Genomic DNA, 11803 nt, shown 5'->3' with positions numbered 1-11803 from the left:
TTACGGGAAGATTATCCAATACATATGGCTGTATAGTTCCTTCACATCCTTCAGGATCCTTCCAATCTAATACCATTGCACTTCTTTGGGGATTAGTTGCCACTCCTAGGCCTCGAAGCGTTTGAGTGGCTTGTTGTAATGGCCAATGTTTTGGCCATTCTTGACGAGAGATGATGCTAAGGTCTGCACCTGTATCCAGTAGCCCATTAAATTCATGTCCTTGAATATTTAGTTTTAGCATGGGGCGAGAATCTAAATTTAAAGAAAGCATAGCCCAATCTACACCTGTGGAGCCTAATCCCTTGGAACCTCTTTCTACAGCATGACTGGAAAGTTTGTCATGTAGACTTGGTATTATTAGTAACTGTGCTATTCTATCTCCTGGTGAAATTACTGATATACCCTTTGGAGAACTGGCTATAATTTTTATTTCACCTTCATAATCGGGATCAATTACTCCAGGACTTATCAAAAGTCCTTTTAAAGTAGAGAGCTGCATCCCAATAATAAGCCTACTGTTCCTTTGGGAAGAGGTCCTTTTACCCCTGTGGGAATGATTTGAACTCCCATCTCTGGAGTTAGTATTGATCTGGCGGAGGCGAAGATGTCCAACCCTGTGCTCCCTCTGGTTTGTCTGATGAGGGATCTGATGGACAATGTGTCCTGGTCACTACCCTGATGGGGTTGCTAGGTTCCTCCAGTGCTCCGTATATTTGTGGTTTGGGGCCCCGGAGCATTGGGCCCCCTGACCATTTTTTGGCAATGGAGCCCGATGCCTTTGTCCACAATATTGTGGATAAACACCTTGTCCTTGTTCGTTTTTTGATAATGGAGTCCCCTCTATGGTGGTTTGAGAATGGCATTCATTAGCCCAATGTCTCCTTCTACGACATCGTGGGCAAATACCCGGTATTCTACTCCTTTGATACCTAGTTTTGTTAAACCCTCCTCCTATGGGGCAATTCCTTTTAAAATGTCCTGTTTGTTGACAATTGTAGCATGTTCTTGGCCTGGCATCTAAAGCCTGTTTTACTGCAGCTGCCATGACTTGCTCTTGTTCATTAATGTCTCTACATAATTTAATATATGTGTTTAAATCTTCCTGTTTCCATGGTCTAATGATATCTTTGCACCAACGATTCACTTGGTCATAAGCCAGTTGTTTTATTAATGGCATTGCTTGTTCTGTATTTCCAAAAATTCTGGTAGCTGTTTGAATAAGCCTATCTACAAATTCAGCATAAGGTTCATTAGCTCCTTGTATTACCTTAGATAATTGACCTTGTAAACCTCCATGTCCTTGTAAAGTCTTCCATGCCCTAATCGCCTCTGCAGCAATTTGTGAGTATACACCAGGATCATATGCAATTTGTTGCTGCTGATCCTCATAAGGTCCCTTTCCTAACAACATATCTAGATTTCTCTGAGGATAACCAGCTGCTGCATTTCGCCTAGCCGTCTCCTTGCAAAATTCCTCATTGGCAACCTTCCATAACAGGTATTGACCTCCATTTAGCACAGCTTTACACGTACTAGCCCAATCTGCTGGCGTCATGTTCAAGTTGTTAATGGATTTGACCAAGCTTACAGTGAAGGGTGCTTGAGGACCATAGGTTGTTACAGCCTCTTTTAGCTCCTTCACTGTTTTGAAAATTAAACCCTGGTAAATTTGCTGCCCTCCTACCTCAAATACAGGACATGTTAATACTTGAGATCCTGTCTCAGGATCCCAACTATCAACTGCGGGGGTTGGGAGCCTCCTAGCATATGGAGGTGGTGCTGTTGATTGGACACTTATGCCCTCTGGTGATAGAATGCTGTTAGTCGCAGTCTCCTGTAGAGGTGATGCTGTTGGTTGGACACTTATGCTCTCTGATAGAAAGGTGTTATTAGCAGTCTCCTGTTGTAACTTTTCCCCTGGCTTTTTCTGCTTTACACTTTCTTCCTCTGTCTGACTAGTTCGAAAGACCTTCTCTTTTACTTGGATCTTTTTCTCTGACTAACTTGAGAGACCTTCTCTTTTACTTGAATCAATATGTCTTCTTCTTCCTCTACCTTTGTCTGAACTGAAGGCTTTGGACTAAGCAAACCAGATACCAACGCCCACAATGTCAATGTGCCAACTGGCAGAGTTCCTGGGCTTTTCTTTTCTATTCTTTTTAAATATTCACCATGATGGTCCCACTGTGATATATTTAACAATTCCTCCTTAAAAAGACATGGGCTACATTTTTGTATTGTATCAACGTATGCCCTGACTCTCTTGATTTTACTGGGTTGCCTCCTTCCTCTAACAATTTACTTAACAGTCTTTTGGTTTGTTTTTTACTAATTTCTGATTCCGTATTTCTACTATAATACAATCCAACAAGATGACGCCAAACAAAACCGCGCAGAATCCAATAAAAATGGAACAACAAAAATTCATTATAGCCTTTCTATCCTCCTGATGTGTGCATCCGTCCTTTCTCCCTATCTGTTCCTCAGACGCAAATAGTTTTTTCTCAGATATGAGCGGTTTTTCTTCTGTCTCACTCATCTCCAGGGATAGGCAAGTTAAAACAAAAATGAAGCAAAAAAAAGAGGAAACTTGGGCTGGGGTAGAAGCTGGCAGCCGCTGTTGAAATGGCTGAAGACTTTCTACTTGATCTGTTCCAACTGCTTGGGCAGCAGGCTCCTGGTGGACGCCAACTCTGTGTTCTGGCTCTTGAGCTCACCACTTTCTCCTCCAGGTGAGAGATGCTCCAGCTTGCCCTTGGAGCACTTGGAGGCTGCGATATTGTTGAACAGCTGCTTGGGCTCAGCCTTAATGCACTATGCATGTCCATATCGATTAGTGACAGCAGGCTCTCGCTGAAGCTTGGCAAGTTGGGCACCATCTGTGGCTGTCCTTGAGCACAGCCAGGCTGTACACCACTGGAAGGCAGCAGCTGTGAGAAGGGTATGGGCGAGGAGGAGAAGGCGACAGTTGCAGTATCCCTAGCACTCCTGGTGCCATCCTTGTAACAGCTCAGGTTTAGGAAGACCAGTACCAGCTGGGAGGGTGGTGCCTGATGCCGGGCCAGAGGGTCCTCCTGGGAGGCCACAGCAGCAGCCGGACTGCACCCACACCAAGCTGGTGCTGCTTGTTCAAATCCTCCAGGGCCTTGACAAAGTCCTCAGTGAACTCCTGCTCCTCGCTGGCCACCATCTTGGGTAGAGGAACTGCGTGCTCCTCGGCGTGGTTGTGACCAGCCTGTAGGTCTGGATGTTGAGGCGCTCAAGCTCAGCAGAGGTGAGCTTGAGCAGCCCCAGGTCGGCTGGAGAGCAGGCTGTCGGTGGCAGCAGCTGGGGGTGCAGTCTGCGCAGGGGGCCAGAGGTGGCGCAACAACCACTTGTTTGCTGCTCAGGCTCAGCGTCAGCTGTCATTCTTCACCACTCTGCCTGCTGATGCTGTTTGGGTGCCCCAGGGAAAAGCGGGCCAGGCACGCAAATTTGCTGCTGCTGACACTGACGCCATTGCCCAGGCTGCTCAGTGCCTCATCACCATAGAAGAGTGTTTCCAGCCTCCGCATTTCCGTTGCACCCGGTGTGGGAGGAGTGGTCATGGCCTCCCTTCGGGCTCGCTCCCCTCCCCTTTCCATTCAGCCCTGTGCCCACCCAGGCAGTGGCCGTTGGGCCCAGGCCTTCTGTGGCAGCTCCTCGGAAACATTATTCTTAAGGAAGAAAAAATTAAAGCATTCCCTCTAAAATTCAAAAAAAGAAAACGATGCCTTTTTTGCCACTTTGATTCAACATCATCCTTGAAGCTCTATCCAAGACCTATATTTCTATTCATTTATCTTTAATAAATAAATGAATAGATAAATGAATACAAACATAGGAAATCAAACTTTCACTATTTATTAATGACATGATTCTATATTTAGAAAATCCAAAAAAATTCACTTGAAAACTTTCTTGACTAACAAATTCAGCAAAGTAGCAGAATATAAAATAAACACCCAAAAACCAAATGAATTTCTATACTCAAGCAATGAATTCAGTGTAAAAAAACTTAGGAAAACCACCCCACTAACAATGGCCTCAAAAAAGAAAAAGAAAGAATAAAATAAAATACTTGGGAATCCATCCAAAAAATAGGTAAAATGCTTCTACTATGAAAGCCACAGAACACTAAAGATAGAAATTGAAGATCTCCCATGCTCTTGGATAGGACGAATGATCATAGTCAAAATGGTGATACTAACAAAATACTTATACAGATTCAGTGCAATTCCTTTTAAACATCCAATGACATTCTTCATAAAACTAGAAAAAGCAATCATGAAATTCATTTGAAAAAAATAGGAGAGCCACAATAGTCATTCTCAACAAGCAATTATCAACAAAATAAGTGAATCAAAAGACATCACAATACTAGACCTTAAACTATACTACAGAGAAATAATTAAAAAAGAAAGAAAGAAAAAGAAAACTCCATATCAAAAGACACATAGACCAATCCATACAAGACAAAGGTGACCAAAACATAAATTGGAGAAAATATAGCCTTTTCAACAATTGTTGCTGCAAAAATTGGAAATCCATACGTAGAAAGATGAAATTAAACTTCTATCTTTCACTGTGCTCAAAAATCAATTCAAAGTAGATCAAAGATTTACACATGAGAATGGAGGCCCTGTGCCTAGCAGTAAAAATAAAGAAGGTCCAAATCCTCATCCTGTTAGCTGACTTAATAAACAAGAGTCCTAAAACACAAACAGTAAAATTAGAAATCAATAAAGGGATTGGATTCAAACTAAGAAGCTTACTCTTTGCAAAGGAAACAATCTATAACATGAATAGAGAGCCTAAAGAATGGGAGAATAAATCCTTACCACATACACATCAAATAGAACAATAATCTCCAAGATATATAAAGAACTCAACAAACTTATTGTCATGAAAAGAGACATAACCCATCAATAAGTGGATGAAGAAACTGAACAGACACTTTACAGAAGAAGAAACAAAATTGATCAACAAACATATAAAAAAGACCATCATCTTTAGCAATTACAGAAATGCAAATCAAAACTATTTCAATAATTTATTTCCCTGCAGTCATAATGGCAATTATCAAGAATATGAGCAATAATAGTGTTCATGAGGATGTGGGAGTGTTATAGTTAAAGCTCTGTCCCAGGGTTTCATAAACTGACTTCCAGACCACTCATGTATAATTGAATCAAGCTTTTATTGAAGCACACCAGTGGCGGCGGACCAGAACATAAAGCTGTTCCCCTGAGCAGCCCCAAACAATTGCAAGAGCACTCCTTATAAGACTGAAAACTGCAAAAGGGGTGTTCAGGGTGTCTAGCCAATGCAAGCAAGCCAGGTTACAAAAACAGGACAGTGCAGTCAAGCAGAGGAAAGCCTAACCAATCACAGCCCAGTCACCCCAGTTACAGAGCCCCGTTACCCTAGTTACAGAAACAATGCCCCATTAGGTAGTTCCATGTTCTTAAAGGTTTCTATAGCAAAAGGAAAAGAACATTTTACCCCAGTCATGACTCTTCTACTTGCCAGGGTTGTTTTACAGGATGAAGTCATAAAACAAAATGGAGTCACAGGAGAAAAGGAACACTCATACATTGCTGGTGGCCACATCAATGTAAATTAGGTCAATTCACAATAGCTAAACTATGGAACATACCTAGGTATCCTTCAACACATGAATGAATAAATAGTGATATATTTTATATATATATATATATATATATATACACACACACACATATATATATGTGTGTGTGTCTATGTGTGTGTGTATGTGTGTGTGTTTGTGTATCGGTGTGTGTGTGTGATAGAATATTACTCAACCCTAGAAAGAATAAAATTGTGCCACTTGCTGGCAAATGGATGAAACTTGAGATTACCATGCTAAGCTAAATAAACCAATAGTAAAATTTCAAAGGCTGAATATTTTATATTATGTGCAGATGCTAATTCACAATGAAAGGCACTAGAGAAGAATAAATGCACATTGGGTTAGAGAGAGGGAAGCAAAGGGAGGGAAAGAGGTATGTGGTTCTGAAGGATCATGAAATGGATCAGATATTATTACTCTGCACGCTTATACAATTACATGACCGGTGTAATTCAGCATCATGTACAAAAAGAAAAACGTGAAGTTGTACTCCATTTATGTACACTGTGTCAATGCATTATGCTCTTATGTATAGCTAATTTTAAAAAATGTCAAAAAGATAGAATTAAACAAATTTCAAACTATAAGAATTAAAACACTGTTGCACTGAAATAGAGGGCAAAATGTAGACCAATGCATAGAAAAGAGAACAAGGATAATCCCAGACATTCACTTCACACTCATCTTTGAGAAGAAGGCCAACAACACAGAATGAATAAAGGATAGTTAATCTCTTTAACAGATGGTGCTGATACCCAGGGAGGCCACACCTTAATGTTCAACCAGAATTAGATTAAAATACAGAAAGAAGACAGCTTGGTCACTCAAGGTACTTCACTGTGTTTACCCACCTCTCCAGCTGATAATATGAAGGGAAAGGAAAAGTAGGGTGTCCACAGTCATTTATTTCAGTTCTTTCAAACTCATTAACAAACCAGCTGGAGAAATTGTTCACAGTTATCAAGGTGTAGTAAAAACAATTGCACTGGTTCTGTGTAACATTCACTGCTTTGGTATTAATGAACACAAGGTAAGCTCTCCAATGTGACTTGCTCATAAGTTTGCATTTAGAATTGATATGGCATACATAAAGATGAATGTTAGAAGTCTTGCTAAAAATTTAAAATTCTGTAATAAGGACAATAAAAAGAGAGACAAAATTTACCATGACATGTGAAGAGATCACATAAGAAAGAAATAGATTTCTGTGGCATGATGTCAATGGTAGATGTCACTTGCTTTTATAGAGAAAGCAAAAGTTTTCATTTTACATTGGGCCTGACAAATTACAGAAGTTTCCCTAAAAATACCAGTAAAATGTGTATATTTCCCTGGAGAAAATGATGATTCTAGGATCTGGTAAGATAAATTAAAAAATGAACCTGAATATAGTAGGAGAAAAAGAAGGAAGAGTAAGAGGAGAGTCTCCCAAGATGTCCCACATGTGAATTCCTGACAGATGACATGAGAACTAAAGTAAAAGATCCTGAAAGAGTGAAAGCTGGAAAAATATGAGCAATAAAATAAAATAAAATAAAACATTATCAGTAAATTATATGTGAAAGCAACAAATGAATATATATTTACTGATAAAACATAATTGACTTCTTTGATAATAAGTGATGGGAACAGACACATATTTCATATAAAAGAGTTCAAAACAATGCAGGAGAATAGCATCCCCTCCTGCAAGCGGAGCTTGGTATCCTTGTCATTTTATGGGTGGGCAGATTCAGTTACTTGATTGCAACAAATAGTGAAGGAATAAGGAAAATATTTCATCCCCAAAGGATGAACCTGGCACAAACTACCTTAACAATGGATGGACTGTAGCACTTCAAATATTTCAGTGACCATCAGATAATCTCTTTATACTTTGACAACAAGGCATTTCATATGCATACTATTTCTTCCAAAATTATTTAATAAGTTCTCTTTATAGGTGACTAACAATAACCATTTTCACAAGCAGGAAACAAACCAAAAGTATACTCTCTTCCTCAGTGTTGAGTGCCTAACTTTCAATGATCAAATAGACTAATTAGTTTTAATTTGTTTTTAATTAACAAATATTTATTGCACATGTTAATGAAATTGAACATAATATTTCTGAATGCAAGGTATACTGTGATCATATCTAATTATCTATCTTCTTATTTCATCCCTTGCCTTGCCCCAGCACCCTTACTACTATCCAGAAATTACTATTAGGCTTCTATATTACTTCTAAAAAATCAACTCTAGGGTAGAGGTGGCAAACATGGTAATAGAAAAAAAAATTTCTGCAGCCACAAATAAACATTTGCAATAATAAACTCTTCCCACATCTCAGAGGCCATTAATGTTAACACCTGGCTGAGTCTCCCTTTATCTCATTGTACACAATCAGAAAAAAAGATCTCCAGCTATTTTGCCTTCACTATGCTGACCTTAATTTTTCCAAAAATCTTCCATTTTGCTTCAGTTCCCACCATCTGAGAACAGGGGCTCAGCTGAGATCATCAGAAACCACTATGGCACCAAATCTCAAGGTCCCTCCTTTATCACCCTGTAGTTCACTTTTAGTAGTTTTTAGAACAAGAGGTTTTGTCTTTCTTATTAAAATCATCTCTTCCAGAAATCCATGTCATTACATTTCCCTAGTTTTCTATCTCCTTAACTGGATGCCCTCACTCTCTGTCTTCTTCATGCAATTTTCTTCTCCATTGCTAAATGTAGGTGTTCCCCCAGCTCAGAGAAATGCTCCCTGTACTTCTATATCTTCATCCACACCCAGGGTCATGCTCAGTCTCATTGCAGTATTTTGCACATTCCCCTGCCTTCCACATATTCATTTTCTTCCCAGTCCTGTCCTCTCATGTTCAGACATGTTCCTGTGGATATCAAGGAGAAATCACAAACATCAACACAAAAGCCTTCTTTGAGACTAGCACTCTTTTCCCTGCATCATGTGGTTTTTCTGCTCCATGCAGGATTGGGTATCAGCAACTACCCTATAGTGCTCAAGTCAAAAATTCAGCAATTGTCCTTGATCTTTTCACCATTACACTCACTCCAATCCATCCCCAAACTTGCTTATCCTAAAGACAATATTATAAACATATATGTGAAAGAGAGATACATGTATTCAAAATTATTGCTTGATAAGTATATAATTATATGTTCATTATATATTTATAAAATATATAATTATAAATAAATAAATCAGGTTAAATCACTTTTATTCCTTTTACCAAGTCATGCCATCATGTCATATAATACATATTCTATTGATAATTATATCCATGGGGACAAGTTCTGCTAAATAGCCACAAATCCTCCTCATATTGAGGGACTTAAATGCTGCTTTTGCCAAAAAGCACTGAATATTTACTTAGGCCTAGAGATGCCAAATGGACAACTACAAGTGAGATAACACTTGGCATCTCTGAGATACTTTTATTCTATTTAATGGCTTATAATAACCACAGCATAGAAAAGAGAAAGAAATACCTGCAATATTAGTAAGGACTCCTGCAACATCCCAAGAAAAACAGGTGTAGAAAGAGGCTAGGACTGAATTGAAACCCTTATCCCACTTCTGAATAAATTTTGCAAAAAATATATATGTTCATAAATAACTAAATAAATACACACACACATACACCAACATATATACACTTGATAGTTAGTGTACTACTCCATTTCATAGATGGATGATTAATTTCATACATAAAATTAACGAATATTTGTATGAAAAAAATAAAAAGCTGCTTGTAAAACAAATACTGAAGGGCTTTCTAAAATGTTTCTTAACGAAGCCAGCCAATAAGTAGGCAGTACTGGTGGATGCTAGAAAAAAAAAAGTCAAAAGTAAAGTTCTGGCGCCATCTAGTGTCTAATTAGGAGTTAGCACTTTTAACAATGGGTAAGTACCCACATTAAGCAGAACAGTAAGTACAAGTAGGGATGAGACAAGAATTCTTGAAATCTCAGTGAGGGATGGGGAGATGCAACTAGAGAAGCCAGCAAGGGTGAAATCTTTAATGAGGCCTTTATCTCACAGGTAGAAAAGAATTGGGGCAGCTAAGTGACATGGTGAGGGGTGTGTTTTAGAATAATTGAGAAGGTAAAACATTGCCATGGATGGTAACATTAGATCAGATGCCTAAAGGGCGTCAGTACTCCACGTCACTTTAGTGCCTGAATTCTTCCTCCAGACCAGGGTAATAGTAGCCCCCACAAGAATGAGAGCAGAGATTCCTTGCTGTTTTGTACATGACTGTGTCCTCTTTGCCTAGAACAGAGCCTGGCATTATACTTTTATTTTAAAATGCAAGGGGTTATGTTTCCATATATAAAACTAAATGAAGGCTGTGGTTTTTCACAGATGAGGAGTGTTCTCCTATTACACATGAGGCATTGAGTTCAAGCCTCACCATCACATAAAAATAAAATAAATGTATTGTGTCCACCTACAACTAAAAAATAAATGTTTAATGAAGAAAAAAACTAAATGATAATACTGTCAAAATAGATCCCCTGCCCCATCCATGCCAAACTGCCTTTCAGAGAATCATGAAGCTGGACCAGCCTGAGAGGCAGGCATTGCATCGTGTTCTACTTTACAGATTTAGGCAGTTCCCCAAAGTCGCCCCTGGAAAGGGTTAAGGCCTCCTCCCCCATCTATGTTTTTTTTTTCACTGCCTAGGTGCTAGAAAACACTTCTGGTGCCTGAGTGAATGAGTGAAGTGGGCTGTGCTATCGAAACTAAGCTCCAACAAGTTATGGCTGCATCACAGGCTTACCCCCTCTGGACCTCCAGGTCTCAGTATGTACATAGCAGGCACTAAGACAAGTCTCTGTGAACATGCCAGTAAAGTTTTTGTTTCCCCAAAACAAAATGTCTCAAGTGATATCCCCAAGACTTCTTCCAGAAACCCCATGGAACCAAATTAACCTGAAATATGGAAAGTACACAGCATCCCATGAGAGGGAGGAACCAAGAAAGGCTGTGCTGTGGCATCTTCAGCCTTCCTCCATTGCCTCAGTGTGTAAGACAGAAAACTGAGACCCCCCAATGGAGCAGACCCTGAGGTCACATTTCTATCTCAGAGTCCAAAGATCCTGCTTCCCCACTGGGTCCACAATGTCTCCTGACAGAATTTCCAGATGCCTCACCTGACTCTATTTGCCTCCTGTGGACACACCCTGCATGCCCTCTGCTCCTGCACCACTGTGCCTCCTGGTTCCTAGGATGTGCTCACCTAAGGAGTGCTGGATGGGGTGCTGCATCCCACCTGCTTCGCCTGTTTCCTCCCCACCCACTTTTCTTATGGGTTGGGCTCCCCTCATTCAGCCTGGCTCTGCCTCACCAGCTCTGCCCAACATTCAAGCCCCACTAGGTCCTCTCCACTTTATTTCAATGGGCACTACCCAACATCTTGCCTCTTACCTGCTCTCTTATGCAGAGCCACGCCCACTCCATCCACTTGATACTCTGCATTCTGTCCACGTGGCTCAGCCTCCACTGACATATTTAACACTCTTGGATTGCAGGATTTTCCCTCTAGCTCTGGAATATTTGCAGTCTGGCTTAGCCACCAACATCCACTAATATACAAAATTGCTCTGCTCTTCTTCATTATCCATGCTTTTCCATCAAGTTCACTTCCATGGCAGCCTCCCTGTGCCACCTGGACTCTCTACTGCTCCTTGAAAACTCTATCTGAAATGAAAAAAAAATGGGATCTTGCAGAGACGCCCATGGTTGTGACATCAACTGAGTCTAAGGGACAATTACCTTTGGGCCCTGGTCACCTTTGCACCCCCACATCTTTAATGTTTGATCTTGAACAACTCTGCTAACCTAAGTCAGAGTATCTCCATTTACAAAATTCAGCTGATGACAATACTTTATTTGCATAAAGGTGAGCACGTTTCAATACTATCTGTGTATTATGGATGCAGAAGAGGCCCTGGCAAGCAATTAGCAAGGTCCATGCCCTATATGTGAAAGAGCCCAGCCAGAATTTTTTTTTTTTTTTTTTTTTTTTTTTTTTCCAATTTCAGTTTATTTATTCATATATAATTGTTTGCAAAGGATATGGCCTTCTGCTTTTCTTTAGCTCTGTTGCCGTAAGCACCTTGTCT

General features: G+C 40.0%; 1 pseudogene; it reads right to left on the bottom strand.

Annotated features, from left to right (window-relative positions):
• Positions 1–2556: 2556 nt before the first annotated feature.
• LOC144256982 (transcription factor JunD-like) lies at positions 2557–3408 on the bottom strand (annotated as a pseudogene).
• Positions 3409–11803: the final 8395 nt, after the last annotated feature.

Source organism: Urocitellus parryii, chromosome 9 (assembly GCF_045843805.1).
Source record: "Urocitellus parryii isolate mUroPar1 chromosome 9, mUroPar1.hap1, whole genome shotgun sequence".
In the NCBI taxonomy this organism is placed as follows: domain Eukaryota; kingdom Metazoa; phylum Chordata; class Mammalia; order Rodentia; family Sciuridae; genus Urocitellus; species Urocitellus parryii.
This window is presented reverse-complemented; position numbering and strand designations above follow the sequence as displayed.